This window comes from Rhineura floridana, chromosome 16 (assembly GCF_030035675.1).
Source record: "Rhineura floridana isolate rRhiFlo1 chromosome 16, rRhiFlo1.hap2, whole genome shotgun sequence".
Classification (NCBI taxonomy): domain Eukaryota; kingdom Metazoa; phylum Chordata; class Lepidosauria; order Squamata; family Rhineuridae; genus Rhineura; species Rhineura floridana.
In genome coordinates, this window is record NC_084495.1 from 5,360,852 (window position 1) to 5,387,560 (window position 26,709).

The 26,709-nt window shown below is 43.4% G+C and overlaps 1 long non-coding RNA gene across 2 annotated transcripts; it reads right to left on the reverse strand.

Moving 5' to 3' along the window:
• Window positions 1–200: 200 nt before the first annotated feature.
• Window positions 201–7,725, reverse strand: LOC133371396 (uncharacterized). 2 transcript variants are annotated; one of them, XR_009759314.1, is made up of 4 exons: window positions 7,661–7,725; window positions 3,918–4,015; window positions 3,382–3,469; window positions 201–1,026 (listed from the first exon to the last, which is right to left on the reverse strand). It is a non-coding gene; the product is annotated as an uncharacterized LOC133371396 (long non-coding RNA). The 2 variants fall into 2 exon arrangements; XR_009759315.1 differs by lacking the exon at window positions 3,918–4,015.
• Window positions 7,726–26,709: the final 18,984 nt, after the last annotated feature.

The following is a 26,709-nucleotide window of genomic DNA, read 5'->3' on the forward strand; positions in this document are numbered from 1 at the left end:
AGTAGGGTTAGATGTAAAGTGTAGACATAGTGGTGGGTTCTGTAGTATGTTGCTCAAAGGGAATGCTAAGTAATTTGAAAAAGTTTAATGGAATTTGTTCCCTTTGACTTAAATTTAATCAGATGTCACTTTCAGAATCTCTTTGGATGATAGTGTTCATTTCTTAGGACTTTGCAATTAAAGCGTGGACATGCGGGTGAAGATGACTGAAAACCTGTGCACCTTTGTCAACTGCCAATCTCCTGCACAGATCTCGCATTGCAAATGCAGATGTTAAGAGAGAGAAGATCCATCTGTTGGCCTACTGCAGGGGTAGCCAACATTGCGCCATCCAGATGTTGTTGGGCTACAACTCCTGTCATCCCTGACCATTGGCCATACTGATTGGGGCTGGAATTGCCATCCAGTAACACCTGGGTGGGGGGTATCATCGCTCTGGCTACTCCTGGACTAATACAGTACAGTAATGTTTTAAATGCTTTATAGTTTTTATAGTTGAAATCTTCTCTCTTTGGCCAGCCCTAGAAGGAAATCCAGAGTGCCACTTGTACAACTCAAACCCATTCCACGCTCTTTGCATTTTAAGCATTTTATAGGACATGGAGTCATCTACTCTGTTCCAAAAATAAAGCCTCTTTTATTAGAGCCTGACATGATATTTAATGGAGATAAAATACATGGAGAAAAGGGATCTTTCTTTACCTCCTCTCTTCTTTGTATTCACCCCCTCCCCATCCTGCGTAAAACATACACACACACAAAACCACAATAACATTTGTTTCCAATATTTTATGTGGAAACCTTTGCATGTAACATAAAAATCTTCTGGCAGGAGAGACCACTGGTGGGGAAGAGATGTGATTATAGTTTGATATTTGAGCTGAATTCTGCCCAGCGAAGCCACTGAAATGAAGTGCCAGCTCCTCTGGTCTGGCTGGATTTCTTTGTGACACCTGCTGATGAACCTTCTCAGCTTTTGCAAGCAGCTGCAGCAGGTGGCCCTTCCAGATCTGGTCTCCGTCACTGCTGTGGAGAAAACATTGCAAGACATTTGTACCGTTCCGCTACAAGTCACACCACTTATGTAAAAAGAAAATACTGCGGAGCAGCTCGCTCTCGCGCTCGCTCGCTCTAGCTCTCGCTCTCGCTCAATACCTGGGCCACACTTTTTCCCCAGTGACTGAAATTGGAGACACACTTCACTCTCACACTCAGAGAGGTGCATAATATATTTCCATGATCGGCTTCCAGGAGAATCCTTCCAAGGTCATCTGATGAAGCTCTTCTCCACCAGCTTCTTCCATATCAGCCTTTATACAGCAGCCAGTTAAGAAGTTTCCCCTTGATTGTACAACAGGAAGGAAAATCTAAAGCTCAGGAACAAAACTAGAAGGGGAAACTCTCAAGGAGGAGTTAACAAACACACCCTAAAGTATTTATTTTCTTTCTGTTATTCCCTAAACTTGTAATAGGGACAAGTTTGTTTTTCAGCTGGAATCTAAAACTGAGATACCTAATGCAGCATAAAAGCCAAGCTCAGAAGCGGTGGGAGTGGGTTGGGAGCTTGTTCATATTCCTCCATATCGTCAGATTTCAACCACTCAGATAAATGACAGAGAATGACAGCCAGGGCAGAGCTAGCATACTCGTCCCCTCTGTGCCCCCACCATGTGTTTATTTAATCCACATACCTGAAGAGTGTTAACATGAATTGAAGTCTTCTCCCCCCAGATAAAGTCCATACATAAATTTTGCCATGCTTTTAATCTGGCTCTGGATTCTTACAGGAATGTTAATTAACATAAAGTGAACTCAGGGAAGGTCATTAATTTTAATAGAAATAATAATTCCACGTGCTTAATAAACTGAGATAATCCAAGATGATTAAATAACAATAATAATCTCAGATGTGATTCCCAATTAGTAATAATCTCAGATGCTTCCCATGGAATATGGCAGTATTTTGCCATTTTACCCTTTGTTCCTTTTACTAAGGGAAAACTCAGATTTTAACTCTACACTCAGGATAGATACATCTGTCAGTTTTGTTTCTTTACGATTCATTTTTCCATCCTGAATTCAGTTCTCCACATTTCCACAGCAATTTGTGATTTTTTAAAAATCCTCAGGAAAATTTCAGTATACATTTCTCCTAATAAACATGCTTTTGTAAGCATTTGACTAATATACAATTTTTGCAAGCAATATCCATTATTATTATTATTACTATTATTATTATTATGCATTTTTATATGTTATTTTCACTAATATATTAATTTTATGCAATTTCACCCTAATATAAGTTTTATACATATTGTTTGGTTGGAGAACTGCATTGTAAAATTTGGAGAAGTGTGAATTTTGAAGGGTGGGTGCTTTTTGAGTCACATATTAGTTTGAGAAGTGTGAATTAGGTAGGTTCTGATTAAAATGCAAACAAAATCAAGTTTCATCTCCGTCACTACTCTACCCATTGCCCATCCTTCCAATATTGCCCACAGGCGTAGATCCTGACATTCTCTTTGCTCTATAGCTCCGGTTGCTGTTATTAACGAGCCCTTCTGATTTTGTAAAGTGAATGAATTGTTTGGTTCTATGGTTTGTACCTCCCCTAGAGGATGGTATATATAGTACATGTGCTAAATCAATCAACGAGGCAGGCACCCATTACAACTGCAGGATAGCTCAGTTAATATGGTCTCCTGCCATCCTATCTGTACTATTCCACAGTCCATTAGGGCCAGGAGCTGGACTCTGATTTCTGTACACAAGTCACGTTTCCGAGACTCTGCATCTTGGGACGGAAGAAAAATAGGTTTAGGGAACAATCTGAGGGACCAGAAGATACTGAGGGCCTCCCCTTCCACAAGTGGAGAGGGAGGTCTGTGAGTAGAGAGCTCTGCCACTTTCTTGGTGCGCTATGCTGCAGCTGCCACTTAGCCAGTGGTGTTCCACCTGTGGTTGGGTTTTGGTGTGTGTTGCAGGGAGATCATGAATCCAACAGATCCTAAGCACTCTCCGCCCAACACCCCACCCCCATAAAAGCTCCAGGCCTATATTTTCCCTCCACTTGATGTTAGTGGTGGTGAGGCAGTTTTAAAGGGGTGTGTGAAATAAAGCACACACACCCCACTTCCTACGTAGTCTACAACAAACCAGTGGACTGTTGGAAGCTGGGAGCTGCTCACCTCTCCCATAGGTTCCCCACCCCCTCCACAGGATTGCTATGCACATCTCGTATGGGACCTTCCCACTCAGATAGCAGGTTTCACCAATCTGTTGTTTTGGACAACAACTCTCATCAGCTCTAGTCAGCAGAGCCGTCCAAAACATCTGGAGGGCACCAGGTTGAGGAAGGCTGAGCTACAAAGTCATAGATACCTTCAACATGGTGGCTTAAGTTCCCAAGGCACTGCTGCGGTCTTCTTTTGGAATCACTACTGTAGGAGAGCTTTGCACATACCATGGACTGCAAAAAAGACAAATAATTGGGTGTTAGAACAAATCAGAAAGCCAGTGTGGTGTTGGACTATGACCTGGGAGACCAGGGTTCAACTCCCCACACAGCCATGAAGCTCACTGGGTGACCTTGGGCATTCACTGCCTCTCAGCCTCAGAGGAAGGCAATGGTAAACCCCCTCTGAATACTGCTGACCATGAAAACTCTATTCATAGGGTCGCCATAAGTCGGGATTGACTTGAAGGCAGTACATTTACATTAGAACAAATTAAACCAGAACTATCACTAGAAGCTAAAATGATGAAGCTGAGGTTATCATACTTTGGACACATAATGAGAAGAGACAATTCACTAGAAAAGACAATAATGCTGGGAAGAACAGAAGGGAGTAGAAAAAGAGGAAGGCCAAACAAGAGATGGATTGATTCCATAGAGGAAGCCACAGACCTGAACTTACAAGATCTGAACAGGGTGGTTCATGACAGATGATGTCGGAGGTTGCTGATTCACAGGGTCATCAAAAGTGGTGGTCTACTTGAAGGCACATAACAACAACTGTAGAGAGTGGATATATGTTAAAGGAATGTTCTTTCCTGGAGGTTCAAGGTGCCTCCCAACACACAGGGCTTTCTTTGTAAGCATCAGAGACTGAAAACATGGGAATCTGCCTTATACCATCAGACCACTGATCCCTCTAGCTGACTGGTTGGTAATGGGTCTCCAGGGTTTTGACAGGGGCATTCCCAACCCTATCTGGAGATGCCGGGGCTCAAACCTGGGGCCTTCTGCATGAAAAGCAGGTGCTCTCCCATTCCGCCAGGGCCTTCCTCAAAAGGGTTGGGAGGTGCTCCTGATCTTCTCCAGCATTCCATCCAGCTTCCCTGTCAACTTCTGCTCAAAGCATCACTTTCTGAAAAGGGGGCTTTTGTGGATCCAGCTTGGACTGCTGCCAAGGAAGGTCACAGCCACAGAGGAGAGGCTGGTGGGCTGGTCTGAAAGGCTTTGCGAGCTGGATCCCACCTGCAGGCCACTGCTTCCCCTTCCATGCCTTAGGGTGAACAGCCCAGGAACCCTTGGATACTATCATGGTTCAAGGCTGTGGGGTGGACGTGCAGATATCCACTCATCTACCTCTTTGTTTTTATAAGTTGCCATGACTCTTAAGGGACCAGCTGGATGCATCGGGGCAGCCACATCTCTTTTTTCACATGCCCATCCCATTCATGGGAGGTGCACACAGGTCCAGAGAGCTGGATCTTTCTGTGCCTCACTCTCCATTGCTTCAGGCATTTTTTCTTCTCAGCTTGGAGTGAGCCTGAGAGGACAGGGTCCACGGCAGTTTCTCCTAACCTACTGCTTTCCAGATGTTTTGAACTACAACTTGCATCAGCCCCTGTCCGAAGCATCTGGAGGGCATCAGGGTGGGAGTGGCTGGTGTAGGGCAACAGAGCAGAGTCTAAGAACAAAGGCAAGAAAAGGCTGTAGCTGCTTGGCTCGCAGAGGCTCTCAGCTCAGTCCCCGGCAACTCTTGTTAAAAGGATCAGATTTCAGACGATAGCCAGGGATAGAAAAAAACTGGGAGAGTCGCTAGAAGCCCAGGGAAACAAAACTGGTCCAGATGGACCGGGCTCTGACTACATCAGCAGTGTAGATGCAGCCAGAAACCTCTGGCCTTCCAGCTATTGCTGAATGACAACTCCCAGCAGTCCTAGCAAGTATGGGAGTTGTGGCTAAGCAACATCTGAAGGGCTAAAAGTTCCCCACACCTGAACTACATGGAAGCACAGGGACAACCCAAGATGTTTTGCTACCTAAACTGCCAAAGGACAATATGGTACTCACACACATACACACTCTTCATCTGCAGGGTCTGACCAAATGGGCAGTTACATTTTACTTCAGCACAGGGGGTGGTGGAACAGCATCCCCTGCCTGAAGACAGCAGGATAGCTTAGGAGATGCACAGAGCCAGTTAGTTTAGGGAACTCAGAAGAAAATAATGAGAGGACTGTCGTTGATGCGCCTGTCATCTACCACCTGAGGCAGCTGCATGCCTAATGGTAGGGCCAGCCCTGGTAGCTTTGCCCATATGTATATCTTGTTGTAAAAAGGAGAGCCTTCAACCCTCACTTAAGCCCCCAAATTCTGTCCCCAAGACTACAGGTTTGGTCCAAAGTCCTTCGCATCAAGCAGAACTGCCTTTTAGCAGTGCTGACTGAAAAGGGGAATAATGACCTTTTTTTCAGCTGGCTCGCTACTGCTGCAGACACTCAGCTACTTCTAGTCTAAACAAAACCACAGCAACTGAAATTGGCTTGGAAGTTGCGTGTCTGACACCAATAATATTCAGTAGATGGCATAATGATTCATCTCAAGAGCCAGAATAAAAATTCCGTATCTGAGCATTCCTGAACTTCAGGCAGGATGAAATAAAAACCCAATGATATGCCAGTGATACAGACTCGGGTTTCAACTTAACTCAGTCACTGCTGTGTGATACAATTGCAATGGATAGAGTCCAGGCTCCCCATGCACACTGTACTCCTTAAGTTATAAAATGCACATGGATCTTTCCATTAGGATTGATCTGGGATTAGAAATTAAACATTTGGTTCAGTTTTAGATTGTAACATTGGGACTAAGCTTGCCAAAACTGCAAGACAGACATCCTAGGCAGAAATAAGTGAAAGAAAAGGTGATCTGATTGCTTGCATTTCACAGTGGGTGAAAGCATGTACAATACATATACTGTGCACAGTAGCTCTATTCAAATGTGACAGGCTAAAGGGGGGCTGTTGCAACTCTACAGAAGTGATTTTAAAGGCATGTTTTAAAGATTTTTTTAGTTGCAGTTCTAAATGTTGCTAAGGCATAGCTGCAAATCCAAGTGCTCGTTTCCTTTTGATGTTGCAGTATTTGGCATTTTATCAAAATTATTAACACATGCTAATATGAAAAAACCCTGCATTTTCCATGTAGATATTAATGCTCCAGCCACCAGTAAACAGTCATCTTCCCATTTAAACTCATATAAAACAGTACCTCTTGGGAGAAACTGTGGCTAAGTGGTAGTCCTTGTGCATTTTGAGCACAAGGTCCCAATATCAATCCCAAGCATCTGTAGTTAAAGGCCTTTGACTGTGCCAGCCATAGTAGGCCATATTAGGAAAGATGCATAACGTGTTGGCTTTGTGCCAGGCAGGGATAGGGAATTGAATTGAAACTTTATTTTTACCCCGCCCTTTTTCCAACTTGGAACTCAGGGCGGCTTACAGATAGAACTACATGTAGTTAAAAACATAGAAAAACACAATTAAAATACAATTAAACTATGCACAACCTTAAAACCGTAAAAGGCACTTAAAAATCTAAAAACAATTTAAAATAATACAGATAATAATATAAAACAATAAAACAAGCCTTGTAAAGCCCAATCCTAAACACCTTCTATCCCAAAAGCCTGTCAGAATAAAAAAGTCTTTACTTGCCGATGGAAGGATGGCAAGGAGGGGACCATTCGTGCCTCCCTAGGAAGGGAGTTCCAGAACCCAGGAGCAGCCACCGAGAAGGCCCTATCTCGCGTCCCCACCAGTCTCACTTGCGAGGGTGTTGGGACTGAGAGAAGAGCCTCTCCTGAAGATCTCAGGGCCTGGGCAGGCTCATATAGGGAGATACAGTCTGACAAATAGCCTGTACCTGGGCCGTATAGGGCTTTAAAGGTCAAAACCAGCACTTTGAATTGTGACCGGAAACAAACTGGCAGCCAGTGGAGCTGTTGTAACAAGGGAGTTGTATGGTCCCTGTAACCAGCCCCTGTTAATACTCTGGCTGCAGCTCTTTGTACCAGTTTAAGTTTCCGAACAGTCTTCAAAGGCAGCCCCACGTAGAGCGCGTTACAGTAGTCTAAATGGGATGTAACTAAGGCATGCATCACCATAGTCAAATCAGGCATTTCCAGGAACGGGCGCAGCTGTGCACTAGTCTTAACTGGGCAAAGGCACTCCTGGCCACGGCCGAGACCTGGGCCTCCAAGTTCAGAGCTGAGTCCAGGAGCACACCCAAATTGTGAACCTGTGTCTTCAGGGGAAGTGTTACCCCATCCAGCACAGGCTGAATTCCTATTCCCTGATCTGCCCTTTGACTCCTGACCAAGGGCCATGTTCAAAGACATCTGGAGTGCCACATCCCTGTAATAAGTACCTGTGTGCCATTGTCATTAGCTTGTTCCAAATAGGAGGCTGGGCCTGGCAACCAAGAGGTCTTCTTTGTCTTTAAAAGTTGTGCAGGGAGAAGGGAGAATTCCACCTTGTGGTTTTTTCCATTACAGGGTTGCAAGAACACCTGCACTTGGCTGACTTTCCCTTCTCCTAAAGATACAGGATCAGTTTCAGGGATTGAACCTGGCAACCCTAGTTTCAAAATAAGCAGAGTGTCATAAAGTACAAATGTTTTACTAGTGATAATCTCCATTCTGTCTTCTCAGAGTTGTCTCCCCAGATATGCTGCCACTCTTCTCCTCTAATTCTTCAAGGAACAAGATCGCTTTTGACATAAGCGTACAAATACATCTTGTGATCTGCTCCTACATTAAAGGCAAGAATAAATTTCTAGTTCAGTGAGAGAGTGTGCATAAACCTAGTGACTGAATGTTCAGGGCAGAGTTCAAATGTCTCCTGAGCAATACTCTGCTATCTCTGACTACTCAAAGCCATTTGGGGCCATGAGTCCCCTTAACTGGGTGGTTGCAACACAGTCCTGGGAGGCCACACCCAAACTGTTCCTTTGTGTTTCATCACAGCCCCAATCATCCAATTAATCTTCATTGTTTCTTTGGAAGAAAAAAACCTTCAGTCAATCTGGCAGGGCTTCAGATCCTTGTTTCCCAAAGCTGAGGTTGGAATGTAATTTTGGAGACAGCTGAATGGAACGTCAGATGATATTGAAGCCTTGTGTAGGTTCCTGAAGTACTTGTGTGCCTAATAATTATTGCTTAATTATAAACCCTAGGGATGGTATTCTTTTCCTGATTGGAGAAGTCTTATAATGCTCTGCCAAAAAAACCAACTTTTTCCATCAAAACTCTCCTTAGCTAAAAAAGCTGCACCAAGAATGTAAAGGATTTTCGCATCCTTACCACCTCATCAAACAGAGTTTTGTGCAGAACTCTCCTTGCATAGAGAACTGGAAAGCCAGAACTTTTCCTTCCAGCCTGGCTATCAGTAGGAATGGAGGAATAATTCGATTTAGTTTGCATTGACAGCTGAATATCAAATCCAAATTCATCTATCAAATTAGCTGAATCTAACAAATTCAAGTAACTACAAAAAAGCATTATATTAGGAGCAAATACTTGCACAAATACTTGCACATTACTCAGTACTGCATAGAAAATGTGTTTATTATGATAAATTTGTACTACAATGCTGAAGGATTTTCATGATGTTTTTCCATGATGAATGTTCATGAATTTTCAAATGGCAATGCTGGTAAGATCCCACTCACCTTCTTACATGTAAATTGGCATGTGCTACTTTTATGCAAATTTGTGTCATACACCTGTGCCCCTAGTCCTTAAATTACCTAGCAACACATCTGAAGGTGCTAAGGCTGCAATGCTGTATATGCTTACCTGGAAGTAGGGATGGAAGGATCTGTCAATTTTGGTTTTCTCAGTTTCTCATTTTTTAAAATCCTCAGGAGATACTTCAGCATGCTAATGCGGTCTCCTAATAAATGCTTTTTTCTATGCAGTTTCTACTAATGTACACATTTTTGCAAAGAATTTCTCCTAATATAATGCATTCGTATATGTTATTTTCACTTACATTCATTTCTATGCACACTTTCCCCTAATATATGAATTTTTATAAACATTCTTTGGGTGGAGAACTGCATCATGAAATTCAGATATGTGCAAATTTTGAAATATGGCTGTATTTTTATTCTCACATTGTTTTGTAAAGTGCAGATTGAGAGATTCAGCTGCAAATGCAAACTGAATCTAATTTCTCCCCTATCCTTGTTGTTGTTATGTGCCTCCAAGTCGACTACGACTTATGGTGACCCTATGAATCAGTGACCTCCAAGAGCCTTACCTGGAATTAAACCCCGCTTAAGAATATGGGCTTTATTTTTTAAGGAAAACATGCATAGAATTGGGTTGCAAAGGATATGCATCACCCACCACCAGAAACAGCTTCAAAGGTGAGCTGGAGTGATGCAGTTCATTTATGCTGTCACTGCAGGAAAGCTGATCAATCAGATCAAACTCCCTTAAGTACCTTTTCCATCTCAGACTTGTTATATTTCAGGAGAATGGATATATGTCTTTAAGCATAGTACAGTATAACCTAACCACCTAAAATTACATTATGTCTTAAATACCTGTACGCAATTCCAGCTTAGAAAAATATGCTCACATGGAGGCATTGTGGTAATTTGCCATTTTGTCTACTTCTGATGTTCAGGACTGAGTGCCAAGTGCTTATATGGAGCACAAGAGGGAAACACCAGCATGCTTCAAGAGCCCACAATACACAAAAAAGCAAACACTCTAAAATGGGGGGCCCAATGAGATGGAACATGCTTAGTGGCCGTGGAATGCTAACTAACTGTTGTAGAGGGAGGGGATGAAAAGCCAGGTGAGAGGGAGAGTGGAATGGAGTATCCTGGCAAAGGGCATGGCTGGCTAGCTGGCTGGCTGGGACAGTAAACAGGACCACTCTACACTGCAGTATTTTTATTGTATCCATTTAGTATATTCTTTCTACCCTAACCGTCCTGGCTCCCAACCAGAGAAGCAGACTCGGGACTCGGACACTGGAATTTGCACAAAGCTTCATTCCAGAAGTCAGGACAGGAATGGAGCATCAAGCAATCTGGGCATGGTTCAGAACTGGAACTAGCTAAGCATGTCTCAGAGACTGACTAGGCATGTCTCAGGGAACAGACTAGACGTGTGGAGGCAACGGCAGACTTTGTTGTCATGACATCACATCTAGCCACTCTAAATATCAGAGAGGTAGGCAGGCACTTTACTGGCACCAGTTACTCTGGCATTTTCTACCTTGTGCCATAAGGCGGGAGCTCCTTCTGAGGAGAAACAGCAATTCCTTAAGCTGAAGCCTCCTTTTCTCAATTCTATGTGACCTTAATGAAATTGTTATCTCTGACTCTGACACACTACTTTCACTTTGCTTTCTCTGGAAGAGTCCAGGCTGTTCAATATGTTTTATCTGTTCAACAGCTAGGTCTGGGCTGGCTGCCAGTGAGAATTCCTTTCTCTCTGTCATAGATACAGGGGAGTTATGGGCACCGTTAGACTCACCAGACTCAGAGCTGCCAGGGATTTCTGGAAACATTTGTCCCATTTTTCTCCAGCCCCCTTCATGACATCTATAACTCACTCTTCACCCTTCCAATCTTGCCAAAGGTTCTCCTTGGGATCCATGACACTACCACTTCCTAACTGCAGTCCAGTTAGAACATTTAAAACAGCAGTTTTAATACAGCAGGCAAAGAATAGCAGGCCATCAACCCCAATCACCCTTCTCCAAAGGCCTGGACAAACAATCCTATATTGTACTGTTAGTAAAATGACACCAATGTAGGGGACAAACGCAACTCCATGGAGAAGGAGTTCAAAAATTTGGGGGTGCTACCATGAAGAAGGTTTATCCTTCAGTGCTGTCAGATGGGCCATGCCCAGAGCTTGGAAAAGTTACTTTTTTGAACTACAACTCCCATCAGCCCAATCCAGTGGCCATACTGGCCAGGGCTGATGGGAGTTGTAGTTTAAAAATGTAACTTTTCCAAGCTCTGGCCATGCCCATTGATGGAACCACAGGCAGGGCCTCCCTCACTTGAGATAACTAAATGCCATATTACCTGTAGTGTCTGCACTCTTTCATATAGCATAGCACCCCTGTATTCTGTATAAAGTTTACTCAAGAAGACTCTATAATCTGCTGGTTTCACTATTGTTCATAGGTAGGGTTGCTATATCCCAGTTCCACAAATCGGGACATGCTAATTTGCATAATTTTTGCATAAAGTTGAACATGCAAATTATATGCAAATTAAGCATATGCATGGTTGCACTGTCCAGTTATTTTATTGTATCCATTTAGTATATCCATTTAGTATATTATAATAATAATAATAAAATTTTATTTTTGAGTCGCCTATCTGGCTGAATTAACGGGCACTCTAGGCGACGTACAATAACAGGATAAAATACAATATAAAACCATAACAATAACGTTCAATAATTAAGCTACCCACTCTTACATGTAATCAGCAGCATTAAAAACTAACCCACCCCAGAAACCCCATAGGGCTGCCTGAACAGCAGGTCTTCAAGGATCGGCGGAAGGCCATCAAGGAGGGGGCATGGTGGAGGTCTAAAGGAAGGGAGTTCCAGAGGGTGGGGGCCACAATCGAAAATGACCTCTCTCTGGTCCGCACCAGCCTAGCTGTTTTAACTGGTGGGATCGAGAGAAGGTCTTGTGTGGCTGATCTTGTCAGGCGGCATAATTGGTGATGCTGGAGGCGCTCCTTCAGATAAACTGGGCCGAAATCGTATAGGGCTTTAAAGGTTAATACCAGCACTTTGAATTGGGCCCAGTAAACAACTGGTAACCAGTGAAGATCTATTAATACTGGAGTGATATGATCACGGCGACGGCTGTTCTTTATCAAACGTGCCGCCGCATTCTGTACCAGCTGTAGTTTCCGGACCGTTTTCAAGGGCAGCCCCACGTAGAGCGCATTACAGTAGTCTAAGCGAGAGGAGACCAGGGCATGTATCACTCATGGGAGAAGATGGACAGGAAGGTAGGGTTGCAGCCTCCGTATCAGATGGAGTTGATACCAAGCTGCCTGGCTCACTGCTGATACTTGAGCCTCCATAGACAGCTGTGAGTCAAGAATGACCCCGAGGCTGCGGACCTGGTCCTTCAGGGGCAATCTTACCCCATTAAACACCAGGTTTATATCTCCCAGCCTTCTCTTATCTCCCACGAGTAACACCTCGGTCTTATCAGGGTTCAGCTTCAGCCTATTCTGTCCCATCCATCCACTTACGGCCTCCAGGCACTTGGACACGGTATCTACAGCCAACTCTGGTGAAGATTTAAACAAGAGGTAGAGCTGAGTATCATCCGCATATTGGTGACACTGCAGCCCAAAACTCCTGATGATAGCCCCCAGCGGCTTTACATAGATGTTGAATAGCATGGGGGAGAGGATAGAACCCTGTGGTACTCCACAGTTGAGAGGCCAAGGGTCTGAAACCTCATCTCCCAATGCCACCCGTTGGTGCCTGTCTGAGAGATAGGAACGGAGCCACTGTAAAACAGTGCCCCCTATTCCTAATCCCTCCAGGCGATCTAAAAGGATACCGTGGTCAACAGTATCAAAAGCCGCTGAGAAATCCAGGAGGACGAGGGATGAATGTTCTCCCCTATCCAACGCCCTCCTCATATCATCCACCAGAGCGACCAAGGCTGTTTCAGTTCCATGTCCAGTCCTGAAGCCCAATTGGAATGGATCTAGATAATCTGCTTCATCCAAGTGTGTCTGTAACTGTTTGGCCACCACTCGCTCGATCACCTTGCCCAAGAATGGTAAATTGGAGACTGGACGAAAACTATTTAGTTCTTGTGGATCCAAGGAGGGCTTTTTTAGAATAGGCTTTATTACTGCCTCCTTGAGGGCTGATGGCAATGCACCCTCTTCCAAGGATGCATTTACCACTGCCTTGATCCTTTCGTTCAGTCTCTCTTTACAGCTCATAATGAGCCATGATGGGCAAGGATCCAGTAGACAGGTGGTTGGCTTCACAGAAGAGAGCACCTTGTCCACTTCCTCAGAAGGAAGAGGCTGAAACCGATCCCATTGAACCGGAATGCAACTGGCCAACTTTGGCTCACTCCCTGTATCCACAGCGCACGGAATCGTGTTCTTCAGATGCTCGATTTTATCGGCAAAGTGTTTCGCAAATATGTCACAGGAGGCTTTAGAATGCTCCATGGGTTCCTGGGCAACTGGACCGACCAGGCTTCGGACCACTTGGAACAACCTCCTGGGACAACACTCTGCAGACGCCATAGAGGCAGCAAAGAATTCCCTCTTTGTTGCCTTTGTTGCCACTTGGTAGGCAGCTATTGCTGCTCTAACCAGTGTCCAATCATCTTTGGAGCGAGATTTCCACCACCGGCGCTCTAGTCATCTCACCTCCTGTCTCAGACCTCGCAACCGTGGTGTATACCAAGGAGCTATCTGAGTTCTATTCAGGGGGAGAGATGTTTCGGAGCCACCCGGTCTATTGCCCTAGTGATCTCCCCATTCCACGCCATCACCAGGGCTTCGACCGGGCGCCCTTCCGCAGGCTCCAGATCTCCCAGTGCATTCAGGAATCCTATAGGATCCATCAGGCGTCTGGGGCGGACCATCCTAATAGGTCCTTGTCCCCTACGGAGGGTGTGTGGCATTGAGAGGTCTATATTCACCAAGTAGTGGTCTGACCATGACACGGGGTTAGAAAAAACATCCCCCATTTTCAGAGCACTTCCCTCCCCTCCCGAGACAAACACAAGGTCAAGAGCATGACCAGCTACATGGGTGGGCCCTGTATTACTAAGGTGTAGTTCCCATGAAGTCATGGTTTCTAGTAATTACCACCAAAAACTGGGGGAGGATGTGAGGAATCTTTTTTTATTAACTTACATTTTCAGTCTGAAATGCCTAGACTCTAGTTTCCAATGCTATGGAATATTTATTTACTTATTTATTTATTAAGAAGATTTATATCCTGCCCTTCCACTGTTAAGAACAGAGCTCAGGACAGTTTACAAACACAATAAAAATAAGCAATATAAAAACATAATAAAAACACAAAATAGATACAAACATAAATCAAGTCAGGGTAGCAGTATAAAAATCCAGCATAAAACAAAAAGTCAGCAAAACATCAATTAAAAGCAATATTGTGACTGAGAGGTTGTCTGTACCACCAAATAGGAAATGTGAAATGATCACACCATTACAACCTGTAACGCAGATAGAAATCAAGATTTCAATATTATCAGTTCAGTCAATAATCTTATCTAAAGACAGTAGTGTCTGAGCATGTGAGAAGTGTCTTTAGTATGCTGATTCTCATATACCAGATCAGGGAGAGGGGAAATGCAGCCTTCTATAATAAAGGCTGGAACTTGAGTAGTTTAACAGTCAGTCCCTCTTCCCACAGAATTCTTGGAATTCGAACTCTGTGAGGGGAAACAAGTCTCTTAACAACTTTCAACTCCCATCACAAATTACACTTCCCAGGATTCTTTGGGAGAAGCCATGGCTGTTTAAAACGGAATAAATGTCTGGTATGGATGTGCCCTTAGTTAATACTGTTGGATCTGTTGGCATCTCTATAAACTGTTATAGATAAGTCCCAACAGTGTTAAAATATTTTGCAACTGGTTGCTCCATTTTTTTAGTCAAGATTGCCAGTCTATGGTTTCTGAAGCATGTGCGTCGGTCAGTTGTAATTTTTCCTACATATTAGATATGACATCCTGGTCTTTCTCATTCATCGACATAAATTATATTTCAGAACCTGCAGGTGATGTTCTATGTAATATGTCCTGCCTGTCCTAGTGCTTTTAAAAGTAATTGTCTCCATGAGGTACACGCAGGTGATACAGCATTTGGAGAGACAAGGATGAGATTTAGTCATGTATATCTGTGTGTATGCATATATGTACTGTATATTTGTGTGCTTATGTATGTATATGTATGTGTGTGTATACAGACACCCGTCCGTCCATCCCTGTGAGGAAATAAAGTAGGGTGATCTTTGGTGAGGAGATGTCTGCCAGTCAGTTTGAAGGATATATATTTGAAAAATACTTTTTAGCCTTTTCTGAATTGCTGAGCAGCGGCTCTGCCGGGAAACAGGGTGAGTGAGGCTGCATTCCCATGCAACTTTACTTGGGAGTAAACACCATTTAACAGGGTGGGTGCAGGACTGAAAAATGCAACTGCGAATACCTCAGCCTTTTCTACAGAGAGGTTTGCTTTTATATCTTATATTTGTTCAGGGGAGGGAGCGTTTGGTAGATTCAAACCCTTTATTCTATCCTCCATGGTGGCATGCAGACATTCCCATTGCATTCACCACTTGAGACACATACCCTGAGATACAGAGGCAATTGCGGTGAAGGCTGCTTCTCCTTGCTGACTCCACCAGAAAGTGAGCTAGGGCCTCACCACATTCTCCTTTAATGCGGATTTGGCTCTTTTTGCAGATCCTTTTAATTTGGACCGTTTGCATTATGTTTTTGCCAACGCATGTACATTCAGCTGCTTTTGCTTTTAACTCCGGATTAAATCGATGCGACAAAACCACGAAATTGCTTTTAAAATCCGCACCTGCTTTGGTGCGCTTCTACCGTGTATTACCTTTTAAGCGCCTTTTTTCGGCTGCGCAGTTTCTTCACCATTAGATCCTCCCTTTTCTCTGCCCCTTTAACTGTCTCTGGGCATCATTTTGTTTCCTGCCATTGACGAAGCGACTTCTGGTCGCTCTCGCCTTCCTTTCTCCCGTTTCCCCACAATACATTTCCTCCTCCGCTCCTTTAAGCAAAATCACATTTCCCCCCCCCCTTCATTCTCTCTCTTCTGCAGCGACATCAAAAACTCCCCGGTTCCTGGCTGCCAGAGAGGGAGACTTCAGCCTTGGTTGGCTCTCTCGCTGGAGCTACACCCAGGCTTGGAGCGCGTGCAGCCACGGCGAGAGGAGGCTGGCGAAGGTGCCGCTGGGGTAATTTATAAGTGCCCAAAAGCGCAGGGGAAAGGGGAGCTGCCTTGACATCTCATCCCAGCATCTGCTGCACTCATCCCACTCATGGAGAGCGATAATATTAAACGGCCAATGCTTCCTTTAGTAGCTGCTTTTAATGTCTCTCTAAAGATAATTGTTTGGGGTTTTTTTATGTTTCCCAGAACGCATGCTGAGGCTTGTCCCGGGGTGCCAAAGGCACACCAATCTCACGCAGGGACAGCCTAACAGCCACGGGTGGGAGCAAGGGGGACGGGAGAAAGCCTGCACCGCAGGGAAGGGGGGCAGCTGTAGGTGATTCCCTTTCTTTCAAGTGCCTATTCCTCCCTTCATTTAGGGAAACACCGCCCCTTCCACGCCTCCACAGTTAACATGCTCATATGTGAGCGCGGCAACAAGGAAACGTTGATAGCAATAAACACACACGCGTGTGAATGCTAAAAAGAAAAACAGCCAATTTATTCATAGCGAGGGCGGAAGTATGTGAACTGTCAAAATCAGTCGCGATGGAAAAAGCAGCATTTTTAATGCAGATCTTGGCTCATATATGAACCAGCCGCTACAGTCTCTGGGTAAGGGGCAGAGCTGCTTGTGTTGACCAAGGGAACAACTGCACTTTTCTAAACTGCCTAGATTCTGCATATGTAGCAGGCAGGCAGGCACACTAAGATTCTTGATTTTTCCAGGACAGCTACGAATAATCGTTGGCTACGAATAATGGAAGGCGGGAGTAGGCTGATTTCTCACAAAATGATTGAGCAGACTGCTGTGACGCCCTTCCCTGGCTCTCCTTGTCAGGTTCCTACCTGCTCGTGGCTACTGCCTGTCACTAGGCACCACCAGGGACTCCACCAGTCCGGACTGTCCTTTTTTATGGTTTCTCTCTCCGCTCTAGCACAGACCTCACCAGATCCCCCTGCTAGGCAGCACCACCAGTCACATCCTATAACCAGTATTCCCAGAGACTCTGCCTGAGTCTCTCTCAATCAGGTTACCTCTGTGACTGCGTGCTTAAGCTGTCCCAATCCCTTTGATCTATATAGAATGCATATAATTCTGGTTTGCTCTGGATACTTGTGGTGTTATATTCTTCCCTTCACCGCTGCCAATTGTTACAGTTTCCCTTCAGCCTTGGTAAGTACCTTGCCCTCCCCTCTGGTCTGTATATTCCCCAGCCAAGGATCAGGCCTCCGGTAAACCAAAATAGTGTTTATTAAATATTAGAAATAACAAGATTAATTTATAAAGGCACATAAGCATATGGTTTCATCTATTCCTGTGATACTTGTCTTAGTATTAATCCGAACTCCACACTCTCCCCACATCCACCAACTCTCCACACAATCTCCTCTCAAAAACCCCACCAAACACCTCTCAAACAACCCACTAATGTCCACCCAGATTCACCACAGATTCTCCACCCAGATTCAACTGTCATTCTTCCATTTATACTCCCAGCCATTCAAACACTCAGCCAATCATCCAGCATTCTACTGCTCATTTACTCCCCCCTCCTCTTTCATTCCACTTACCACATATCTTCTATACAAACAGCACTTACCATATATACATTAATATAGGAACATCACAACTGCCTCCACATTTTGCCTTGTATCCTGGGATCTACAAGGGCTAGAGACTTGCCATTTTAAAAAAATGAAAGCTGGGAATCCAGGCCACCTAATGGGCTAAGCGGGCACTGGGTAGCATGGCTAGAATCTGGGTAAAACCTGCTAACTCAGCAATATGGGAAAGTAGAGGAAATAGCAAAACATATTGTTCTTGCAGAAATTAACCAACGTTGGAATAGTTTTATAATAATGAATCTCTGTGTGTGTGTGTGTGTGTGTGTAATTTCTTTCTAGCTGGCCTGAGATTGTGGGAAAGTGACTGATGGCGTGCAAGAACAACGGAGGCGAAGAATGTTTAAGTAAGCAAGTATTGGACTGGGCCCCTCAGGAATGCTCCACAACCACAAACCCTGACCTAGAACTGCATAAGCATCAGTGGCACAAATTTGGTGTGGAAGAATTGCATTACTGTTGCTATGGGAAAAAGCAGGACCCAGTGCCAATGCAACAAAGCCCTCAAGGATAAAACTGAGAAGCAAGTGCATCATCCCAGCTTCCATCAAGAGATAGCCAGCATGCAGCCATTTGGCTCCGTCCTCTTTGCATGTTGCAGCGTATCTGGCCAATACGCTACCGTGGATGTGAGGATGTGTGGACAGGGTGACTCACTAAAGCACCCACAGCTGTGTTCATTGCACATTCTTTCAATAAATCTTTAAAACTTTTACTAGTGTTTACTAGACTCTTCCCTGCAAACACTTCCTCTTTCAACAAGCCTTTTAAGTTGAGACTTTATCCCAGTCTACGTCTGTGTTGGAATTGCTTTTTAATATGTTTTTAAATCTTTTTTTTAAAACAATATGTTTTTAATCTTGTTTTTGAAAGATGTCTTGAAAGCTTTTTAAAAATGTTTTTAAAGATGTTTTGTTTTAATGTATTTTAAAGCCTGTTTTCATGATGTTTTAAAGTGTTTTTAGTGCTTTTGTTTGCCACCCTGGGCTATAACTCAAATAATAAATAAAAAATAAAAACCTACTCCTTGGTCTGATCAAACCAGCACTCTGGGTCTTTAGTAAAATAGCTAATTTCCTGTGTCACACTGATCTTAAAGAATGAGTCAGCAGGTATTGGAAAAAGGCGCTTCTGGAAGTAGTCTTATCCCTTACATACCCAGATGATCACTGCGCTCTGCAGATGAGGGCCTCCTGCAGATACCATCTTAGCAGGAGGTTCCTGTACAATATAGGAAATGGACCTTTAGTGTGGCAGCACCTACCCTGTGGAATTCCCTCCCTTTGAATATTAGGCAGGCGCCATCTCTGCTATCTTTTCGGCACCTTTTGAAGACTTTACTTTTTCAACAAGCCTTTTAAATTGAGAGCTATCCCAGTCTGTGTCTGTGTCAGAATTGCTTAATATGTTTTTTAATAATGTTTTTAAACCTTTTTAAAAAGTTTTTAAAATGTTTTTAATGCTGTTTTGTCTTAATGTATTTTAAGATTTGTTTTTATGATGTTTTAAAGTGTTTTTAGTGCCTTGTTTGCCGCCCTGGGCTCCTGCTGGGAGGAAGGGAGGGATACAAAACAAATAAATAAATAAATAAATAAAAACAACAACAACAACAACAATAATACAGGGTTTTACATACTAATACCAACACCTTGAACGGGGTCTGGAAACTCACAGGCATCCAGTGCAGTGCTTACAGGACCAATTTTATGTGATCCCAATTTCTCACCCTGCTTAACAGTCCAGTGGCCACATTCTGCACTAGCTGTAGCTTCCGGACTGTTTTCAAATCTGGTCACGAGGTTATGGATGACTGAAGCCAGGCTATCCCAGTCCAGGAATGGCCATAGCTGGTGAACCAGCTACACCTTGTCACTGGTGCCACCTGGGCCTCCAGAGGCAGCATGAGAACAAGGAGTACTCCAAGCTAAGCAGCTGCTCCTTCGGAGGAGTGCAATCCCTTCCAGAACCGGTCGCCCTCATTCACAGACTCAAACACCACCTGTCCACAGCACTTCCATCTTTTCCAGATTCAGTTTCAGTTTATTGGTCTTCATCCAGCCTGTCACTGCCTCCAGGCACTGGCCCAGCATCCAAACAGCCTGTCCTGCCTGACTTCCGGGAAGGGTGATTTCGCTTGTGCCTGCTTTTGAGACGGGCTCCCGCCTCAAAAGAAGCTTATTCAGATATAAATCAGTCAGAACATTTTTTTTTTGACTGATGAAATTTCTCCCGGGCAGGGAGAAACGTAGAGATCAACCTCAAAAGCCTGTTTTTGTTGGGAGGACTGGATTTCATTAATTTATGAGAAAAGGTCCAGCCAGCAATGCCGGACGGACTTCCGAACAAGCTCTATCTGATTAATGCGATACGTTTATCTTTTCTTCAAAGAGAAAATGGACTAACAGGCAAGCACCCTTCTTTCTATTATTTTTTTTACTTGGTTTAAATTGTTGCAGCAAAAAGAGATTTGTCAAATGAATCAGCTTTAAAGAACTTCTGGGTGAGCTATAACTCTTCTCTGTTATTCACGAAATTAACAGCTTATCTCTGTTTCTATTGCAAAAAGCTGTCCTGGAAGTGCATTCTAAAGATATAAACAGAAGATGGATTTCTATTTTGAGGAACATTATATTGTCTGGGACTATTCTCTTTTTGGTCTATTTTATTTTGACGAATCTGCTTCTTCACGACGCCACTAACTGTTTTGATGCTGGGAACTAAATTTGTTTTGTATTCTTGAACATAGAGAGATAAGGCAGGCTGCTCTGTTTATACTGTGATGTCATCAAGCCTGGAATATTAACCCAATTGTTGCTGAAATAAGAAGTGGTTCTTCTTTATTTTTGTTTTGTTTTGTTTTTGTGGTTTTAAAAATGGCAATCAAGAAAGTGGCTGAGAATCTGGAAGTAATTATGTTTCAGAAAATAATGGATGAGATTGAGATAACGAAACAAACCCTGCGACAGGGCAGTAAGGAGCTGAAAATTGAACTGAGCAAAATGACGCAGGAGCTTAAAGAAATAGGGGATCCTGTGAGAGGGGAGAATGAGATCTAAGATGAGAAAAGAAAAAATAAAGGGAAGATACAAGCCCTGGAGATTGGAACAAATGTGGAATTGGAAAAAGATCTGGAGTTTATGGATATTAGAAATAAAATCTACTGTTTGGAATTTAACATTATCTCTGAAGAAATTAATGAAGATATTAGAGATAAAGTTATCAATGGCTTGGATAATCTTCTGGACTGGAATGACGTGATGGAGCTTGATATAGAGAAAATCTATGGAATTAACTGCAGCCATGTGACAATGGAAAAACTCTCAAGAGATGAGCCAGTGCATTTTGTAAAAAAGAAGAACAGAGATATGACTTTACAACAATATTTCAGCAACTTATTCAGAATGGATGGCAAGAAAATATTTGGGATAGAGGAAATTCCCATCAGACTCTTATTATATGACTATGGCTATGACAGCAAGATTATTATGCAATACTGATAATGGAAGATTGGACACTGAAATTACTGGACTTAACAGGACTATTGAAGATGGAAGATGGAATTAATATGGATAATGGAATAATGGCTATTGAAATTATTGGACCTAACAGATTTTGATGAGATGGATTAATCGATATGTTTATTTGGACTATGGTTATGACAATAAGATTATTATTATTATTAACGAGATGGATTAATCGACATGTTTATTTGGAGAAAAATTGATAGATATATTTCTTAAAGAATTGAAACCTCTCTTTGACTTTTTGTGGAAAGAATAAAGTAATGTTTATGAGATTTGATGATTAATTAAGATAACTACTGGAGGAAAGTGATCTTATAATTTAAGAGACAGGATTGTTATATATTGTAGACCTATAACTGATTTGATCTGCGACAAATGGGAAATCAACATTTTATTTTTTTGTTTAATCATTTTTGTTTTGTTTTGTTTTTGAATGTTTTATGATTTTGTTTTGTATGTTTTATGAAAATTTGAATAAAAATTATTGTAAAAAAAAAAAAAACAGCCTGTCCTGCCTGAACACGAGGAACTCAGACTCAGACGCAGCTGTAGTTTTTTCTGTTATTGAAGTAGGAGAAAGTTTCAGGTCAGAGCACTTCATGACTCTACCTGCAGCTTACTCAGAACTCAGCATCCCTCTCTAACTAACTAGGCACAACTTGGCGGCATTAAGACATTGACTCAGCAACTAACCCTCCCCCCACACCCAGGTTAAGTAGAGTGGCGGGGCCCCTGCTTGCGTGTACCCCAACTCACGGTTGGAGGCGGGCACATAAGACCCTCCCGGACCTGGGCGAAGGTGGGGCCTCGGTTTCAGTCTTGTCCTCTCCCTCTATGGGGGGACAACTGTCTGGCCCAGGGAGAGGCATCATGTCAGGCGGAGGAGTGAGCGGACGGTATGGGAGTCTGTCCTGGGGGGTGTCTGGGACAGCTAGAGGTGGCCCGTCAACGTCCAGAGCCAGGGCTGTTTTGACACCCTTCCCTGACTGGAACATTCCAGTCCAAGTCTTCCTCGCCCCCCTGGGCATCGGTTCACCCTTGGCTAGCATGGCTCATGACACAGTCTCTCCTGATTCAGATGACATGGAGAGATAGAACTAGGTATGATCAGCATATGGTCTAAATCCCTGGAATATTTCTCCTTGTGATTTCTTCCTCACATCACATAGAGTTTACATAGCATGGGGGACAGAATGAAACCCCGTGGGACTGCACAACACCAAAGCCAAGTGGCCGAGCAGAAGTCTCCCAATTCTACTGCCTTGTAGCAGTCCTGGAGGTAGGAGTAGAAACCACCATAACACAAGGACCCCCATTTCCAACCCGCCAATGGTATCAAAAGAAAGAAAATCAACAGGGTCCCCCCCAATAAAGGGCACCAATCACAGTGCCCATGGCTGTTTCAGTAGCTGAAGCAGGCCTGAACCCAGATTGAAATGTATCTAGATAATCTGCTTCATCATCATTTTGTTGCAGATCCTACTTGTTAAACAATATGCGGGGGGGATCTCATGTTTGAAACTAGATCAAATTATCTCAGAGGTGTTACTGCAAGTGTTTTGAGGCTTGCGAAAATAGTATAATTTTGCTGCCTTGATTTTAATCTTATTAGCATTTTCCACTTGATGGAGCCAAATAACAACTTACATCTATAGTGCATGGGTGTCCCAGCATCTGCAGAAAAGATCCTTCATGTTGACTTTCTTTTCTTGTCTTTTCTCTTTTAATTATTTCAAAAAATGAGAAGCCAGTTATTTTCTGTGTCCATGGTGATAACAAGAAGTTCTGCCACAGTGGCACAGGTGCTGGTGGTGGTGATTCTTCTTCCTCAATGGCTAGATGGAGGGGACAGGGCATTGGCTTTGCCTGGTTTTGCCTCACTGCTTTGGGGGAACAAACAGATGGCCCTGCAGGACCAAGCTGTGGTCTGTCTGGCCAGGCATCTGGTGCTCAGAGCTATAGTGTCTCTGGCCCACAAGAGACCCAGCATCCTCTATGCCTGCCTTCGCCAACCTGGTGCCTTTTAGCCGTTTTGGACTACAAAACAGGTGTACCCGAAGAGGTACGCCTGGCGCCTACACGTCTATCTTTCCGGCGCCAGGTAAAGACCTTTTCATGCTCCCAGGCATTTTAATCTTTTAATCTTTAAATTTTCTTAATCTTTCTACTTTTAACATGTATCCTTAATTTGTGTTGTATTTCGTTTTTGTTGTGCTTTCTGTTGTTTGTTTGTATATGTTTTTGTGATTTTTTACTATGATATATTGTATTTTATCTTGTTTGTTCACCGCCCTGAGAGCTATTCTGCTAAGGGCGGTATATACATTGAAATAATAAATAAATAAATAAATAAATAAATAAATAAATACAACTCATATCATCACCAGCACCATATGGCCATGCTGGCTGGAGCTGATGGGACTCGTAGTCCAAAACATCTGGATGCCACAAGATTGGCAAAGGCTGCTGTAAATATTGACCCTGGTTTTTTAAAAAGAAACAAAACCAAAATTGATGTCAGTCAATGAGAGCTGGATAGATTCATGACAGAAAGGAGTGTGTGCTTTACAATCTAAATTAAAATTGGAGGCATCTAGGGTCCATAGGCATGGGTGAGAATTTTGATTCAGTTCACATTTCAAGCAGAAAGTATCAAATCCGCAGTTTCCGAAACAATATGAGAACTGAAACTCAGCCATCCTTTGAAATTCGCATTTGTTAGTATTTTGGGATGCAGTTTGCCAGTTAAACCATATTTACAAAAATGCATCTATTGGGGGAAAGTGTGCATGAAAATGAATATATGAGTGAAAATAACATGCAAAAAGGCATGAAATGATGAGACATGGTTTGCAAAAATATGTACCTTTGTCAAAACTGCCTACACAAGTGTGTTTATTTGGGAAATTCACACTAAAATGGTGGAGAATTTTCATGAGGATTTAAAAGAAAAATTGCAGATTGCTCTAGAAATGTAGAGAACTGAATTTAGCATTGGAAAAATGAGAACTGAAGCTAACAGATCTTTTCATTCCAGAGGCACTCTTTGCTCCTGGAGGGATATCTTTTTACAGTTCAAAAGAGTAAAAATGACTCACCATCAGTGCTTCTATGTGAGTCCCTGTTCTGCACATGCCTAATTAGGAGGCAAGCCCAGAGCAGAGATTCATATAGAGATGCAGCCGCAGGCTTCTTCTAAGGGTGAGTAATGGACTTTTAATCACAGCTAATGAGATGTTGCAGAATGATCCAACCTCACTAGAAGGAGGTGAGGCTGGAGGAGTGAATTGCACAGAGATGCTATAGCCTGCTCCCTCTGTGGATAGGGACTTTATGGCTCCCTGGGCAGAGCTTGGAAAAGTTACTTTTTTGAACTACAGCTCCCATCAGCCCCAGCCAGCGTGCCACTGGCTGGGGCTGATGGGAGTTGTAGTTCAAAAAAGTAACTTTTCCAAGCTCTGTCCCTGGGGCCTTTTATCATTACCTCATTCATTTTTCACAGTATGCCACAGACCACCCTTTGGGGATTCCTGACCTGACCTAAAGCAGTTTCCTCAGAAATTGATCAGAAAATTTCTGTAACCTGTTTTGCACAGCCTCTTGCCTTTTTCCCCCTGCCCTGGTTTGCTGTGATGGAATGATTTACAAGCTAAAAAGAAAGAAAAGACTTAGGGTAGGTTTTAATGCACTCGCTGATGACCTTTAGCTTTCAGTTATGCTTTAAAGAACATACGGGCAGCCCTCCTGGATCAGAGCGAGAGGCCCTCTACTTCAGGATCTGCTTTCCCACAGTGGCCAACCAGAGAGGCAATCAGCTTCTCCTGCTTCTATTCACCCGCCAACTGGTATTCAAAGTTTAACTGCCTCTGAACTAGGGATGGGTGGATCTGTTCATTTCACTTTCTCTCTTTTTCTCATTTTTCTGAATTCATTTTAAGTTAGGTTCTCCACGTTTCCACATCAGTTTGCAATTAAAAAAAAGTCCTCATTAAAATTCATCTGCATTTTAAAATTCTCCTAATAGACACACTGTTATGCATTTTTGCCTGTTATACAAGGGTTTTTTTTGCAAACAATTTACCCTAATATAATGCGTTTTTGTGAACATAAGTTGTTTGGAGAACTGCACTGAGAAATTCAGAAAAATGTGAATTCCAAAGGATGGCTGCGTTGTGGTTTGCATATCATTTCTGGAACTGCAGATTAGGGTAGATTTGCCTTTAAACGTGAACTGAACTTCTCCCCTGCCCCTGGGGGCTGCCCTTAGACACCTTGACTACTCATAGCCTCTCCTCGGTGAATTTATGTAATCCCCTTTCCAAGGCATCTCGGCCAGTGGTCCACACCACCACAGCTTGTGGCAGCAGAGTCTATAGATTAATTATGCAATCTGCAAATCTCTCTCTTTCCCAGCCTGTCCTCAATCTCCTGCCAACGTTTTAAACGCTGTTCTCTGGAGATGGATCAACTGACTACGCATAATTAAACCTGGCTGCTCCTTTTGCTCCTGCTTCACGGAGCCAAGCTAGAGGACTTGTCAGAAGATCTGGAACCCTTCTTAAGAAACAAAGACAAATGTTTAGAGCAGCTGCGAGGGGGCTGAATCCGATCAGGGCCAGTTTTCGGTCAATCTTCGTACGCATGGAGCTCCACTGCAGCTTATCACAAACCACAGACTCCTTCCCTCCCCCCTTTCTGCGCAGGACCTCTTTTCAGATATTTCTATATACAAGGCTCGGCTTGAAGGTGGCCCTACAGGCCTCTGTATCCGGCACTCGGAGGACCCTTCCCAGGCCGTGTGTGTGTGTGAGTGTAGAAAGCTCTGACTTTAGCGTGGCTAAAATGTAGCCACCTGTACAAAGGTAAGTGTCACATCTTTTTCTTCTGCCTATTTTGTTTCTGGCCCTGCCCACAACTGGCATGCTGCCCCCAGAAGGTTACCCTTGACGGAATGCGGCCCTTGGGCTGAAACCTATTCTCCACCTCTGCTGTATAGAGTGACTGCATGGGGGCACCCTGCTTCAGCCCTGATATACTCACCTTTATATACTGTCTGAAAGGCTCACCCACATACAGCTGCTCAATTATTTGTGTGTATGGGGGGGCAGGGGGAACCTGCTGGCAAAATGCCATCCTCTAACCCGTTCATGATATGTATGGTAAAAAGTGTCTAAGAAGAGCCAGAGGTCTTACTGAACTTTCTTACGTGAAGCCTCTTTTTTTACCATGTCCCGGCAGTAGATCATTCCCACGAGCGCTTTGTGAACTCTTGTTTTTTTAAAAGCACAGCAAACACATTAATCTAAA